We start from the raw sequence: 4,223 nt of genomic DNA on the forward strand, positions 1-4,223 counted from the left end.
CCATCTCACCCCCCGCGCCTGGGGGGCGGGGGAAAGGAGGTTTGTCATCCCCCCCCGCCCTTTCTTTTTCATCTTTATTATTTTTCTCGCTTTCTTGTTTCTCTTTGCCAAGCGCAGGTCTGTTCCAAATTCAGCTGAGCGAAGCCCGAGTCACGTTTCAAAACTCGCCTGTGCAGCCCTACCCCCCCTTCCTCCACCCCCCCCACGTGTGTCCTCACAGATCCTTCCTCTGATACTTCCCCAGACCCAGCCCAGGCCTGGGGGCCCGCTCTTTCAGCTCAGATCAAGAGGGACTCAGGGCCTGCATTTCTTTCTCTTCCTTTTCCTGGGTTTAAGGTTGGAGAGTAACTGCATGTCTGATGCTTTATCTGGATGCTCTCTAAGAAAGCAGCGGCACGGATTCCCCTCCTTCCTCCCTGTCTTGGGAAACAAGTCTCATGGGGGCCCTGCAGAGGAGGGAAAAGCCCCCTTCCCCCCACCCCAATGGTGCGGAGTGCCTTTACTTTTTGAGTTACCCTTAGTTGATTTGCTTTTGCTTCCCTGCAAGTCATCCCCCGTCTCCTGCTCTTCCCCGTCTCTCTTCCTCTTCCACTAGGTTTAGTTGAGGTGCATCAAATGTTACAGGAACTAAGCAAGGTGGAGGGGACATCTAAACCCCAAGACCCCCGAGACTGGGGCTTGCACATCAGATACCTGCCATTTTGGGGGGAATATCCAAAGCCCCAGACTGATGGGTCTGGGAGGGAGGATACTTGCCACACAGGCTTGACAGTTGAGTTCTGCTCAGTCAAATTATGGAACTTAACTATTCAGCTTTGCTCAATTGAATCTGGAACTGATTTGTCATTGATAAAGATCTAAAAATATACTCATCACACACCCTTCCCCTCCCTGGGAAACAGGAGCTTCTGGCTGGGAGCTTCCACATGGTGGTGGCGTTTGCTCTTTGGATTACCTGTAGGTGATTTGCTGTGGCTTCCCTGCAAGCCCTTCAGTAGATGAGCCCCCCTCTTCTGTCCTTCCACTAGGTTTAGTTGAGGTGAATCCAATCTTATAGCAACAAAGCTTTCTTGACGCTATGTGGAGGATGTGGGCCGAAACTACTGCCAAGCCAGAACTTCTCTTGTAATTAAAAGTTGAGGAAGTTAGGATCTGCCACCCATGTGGAAAACATTTGTGTGGTCTCATCAACTGAGAGGTCTTCAAATATAACATACCACATGCTGCAGTTTTAAGTTGGAGCATAGGGCATAAAACATGGCCTTCGATCGGCACCACTCAGTGATCATTCTACAATTGGGCTGTAGCCATTCCAGTTACTTTGCTCCATGTGAAGGTAGAGAGAAACAAGCTCTTGAATGACTCCTGAGAAGGGTCTGTAGCAAAACAGGTTAAGATGATGTTTATGTCACTATTTCTGTGTTGTCCCATTAGCTGGAATTAGTCATATGGTCATCCCTGTACAGGATATACTGAGTTGAGGATATGCTGAACTGAGAACAGGACTAGCTTGTCAGACATGATCTTTAAGTGGGAGGAAGGAAGAAAGGTTTGAGTGACAAAATTGAGGCAAGCATTTTGGATCTATTGGCATTACATTAGAGTGTAGAAACAGGTTTTTTTCCTTCCTCCGTCAGGATCCAAGAGCTGTGCAGGAGCAGAGACCTGAGGGTGGGTAAGGGAATATGCCTTAAGCCAGTCATTCTTAACCTTTTTGGACTTGAGGCACCTCTCTAACTTTTGTGAATTGAGTGGCACCCAATTTCAAAAACTAATTGATGTGTTATAGTGCTTACCTACTGGCAGAGGGGGGGGGGGAGGGCATCATTCTTGCAGGGACAAGTCTGAGACTGTATTTATCTACTTAGTTTGTCTGCTTATCTTATCTCCTCACATCTCTGGGCATCCTTCAAAGGGTCTGGTGAAACCCCAGCATTCCCTGGTACCCTGGATGATAATTGCTATCTTAAGCTGTGAGCACATGCATGCTGGGGTAAAGCTTGAGACAAAGCTGTAGCCAATTTGAGTATGTTCTGCACTAAAAGGGAGGCATTTGAAAGCATGAGAAAATAGCATTAATTTGTTCATTCTTGATGCAGTATTACATTGCATGGTCTCAGCATTCTTAAATTGGAACAGCTTGATTTGCCCACAGGTTAACTAACCTATTCATGTGTCCAAGACATTGGGTTAACTGGATTCTCTTTAAAGGAGGGTATTTGCATCCTTTTTGAGGAGAAGGAAGGAGTAGGTATTTAGAAGGAAGTGAATTGGAGGCCTTTAATAGTCACGGTGACATATTATAATTTCATAGATTTCATAGACATTAGGGCTGGAAGGGACCTTGAAGATCATTGAGTACAGCCCCCTGCCCCAAGGGCAGGAAGTCAGCTAGGGTCAAAGGATCCCAGCAAGATAGGCATCCAGTGGTTTCTTGAATGAGTCCAGAATATTAAATTGTTATTTAATAGTTATTTTAACTGTTGAGTAGTACTGGTAATGGGAGAGAAATTGAATTGTGACTATCCTTACAACTTTGTGTCAGATTAGACCCATGTGTTAAGGATGAGGTTTCCTCATAACTTCAGCTTGGAGCCTTTTTGATACAGACAAATATAAATATATGTAACCAGTAGCAGAGAATCCTAGCATACATCTTGGAATAGCACTTTGTGGGCTTCTTTCATTCTCCATTCCAAAGTTTTGAGTTTCTGTTGGAGAGATTGATGATTCCCTATTCCTCAAACAGCCCATTGTTGATAAAGACAAATATTAACATTTTGAAGCTCCTACTGTCACCTTCAAATTTGGGAGCCCTATGTAGACTATAATCTGTCCTGTGGAAAACAGAGGGTGTCTATACACAAGAAGCGAGGCTGCTCCGATGTGCTGGAATTCCAGCTCGTCAGAGCAGACTCGGTTAATTGAGTCTGCTGGAACGTGGCAATTGCTGTGTTCCAGCAGCCTCCTGCGTCTCATGTATCAGCATCCCCATGCTTAAAAAATGGCAGTGGGGGAGCTTGAACTAAAGCTCATTGAATGAGCTTTAGTTCAAGGGCCCCATCGCCATTTTTAAGCATGGAGATGCTGGTACCTGAGATGCGGTGGTGCTTGAATTGGAGAGGCTTTCGGACCTGCTCTAGTTAAAGTGCTGCCATACTCCTACCCTCAGAGCATGTGTAGAAGTGCCAGTACTACTGGAAAGGCAGTTCTTTTAAAAGTACTTCTTGTGCTTTTTTTTGCTTAGTATCTGTTAGTACAGTACTCAAATACAAATGAAGGCCACAATAGGTTTTGCACCCTCTCTGACTGTGGTCTTTGCTAAAATAAACATAGAAGAAAACACAACTATACTAAGTGTTTTAGTTCAAGTTGTTTTACTGACTTTTCCAAAGCAGTCGCTGAAAACACCTGTCCTTGTCTGCTGTTACCAGGACTTTCTCTGCATGCACCATATGTACTTTTACTTTCAGTACTGACTCTTTATGCAGACTTACTTGATGATTATGTTCAAAAGATTCAGTACTAATAAGATCTAAAAAAAAGAGACCCCCATCTACATTAGGCAAATGTCTCATTGCTATTAGCAGAGTAAACTCCAGTAGCGGGAATAAGGGTGAATATGTTCAATACTGTTATAGGAAATGTAAGATCTAGTAAAATGGTGTCTTTCATGCTGTCTAAAATTTAAAAGTTAGAATTATAGTACTAACAAAAAGGAAATTAAAGAGCTGAATGACTGCCATCTTTCAAGGCATAATTACTACGTTCATTCCTGTGTTACCAAAATGCAACAAGAGACTATTTTTCCTCATGTAGACAGAATCTTACCTTTTTCCTTCCCAAAGAAGAACCAATACGAGAGTAAAATCACTATTTTTCTGTTTAAAAAAAAAAAAAAAAAAAAAGTGACATTATTTTGTGTTGCCCTCAAAGGATAGTGTGGAATTTGTCTCCTTTTTCCCACAGAGGCTTAGTGATTAAAAAAAAATGGCATGTATTTGTGTTCAGTAATACTTTTAATGGCTAGTATTCTTAGATTTCACAACATGAAATACTACATGCTTGATTTGTTTAATTTCTACCTCTCCCTGAAAACAGACAGGATTTGTATTGCCAGGCTATATAAGCTTCCTAGATTTCCAACATGCAAAGATAATTATTATTGTGTACATTGCATTGGACTGTACTCTAGTGGGACTTGAATTTTGCCAAGGCATTCC

This window comes from Alligator sinensis, unplaced genomic scaffold, assembly GCF_000455745.1.
Source record: "Alligator sinensis unplaced genomic scaffold, ASM45574v1 scaffold254_1, whole genome shotgun sequence".
NCBI lineage: Eukaryota > Metazoa > Chordata > Crocodylia > Alligatoridae > Alligator > Alligator sinensis.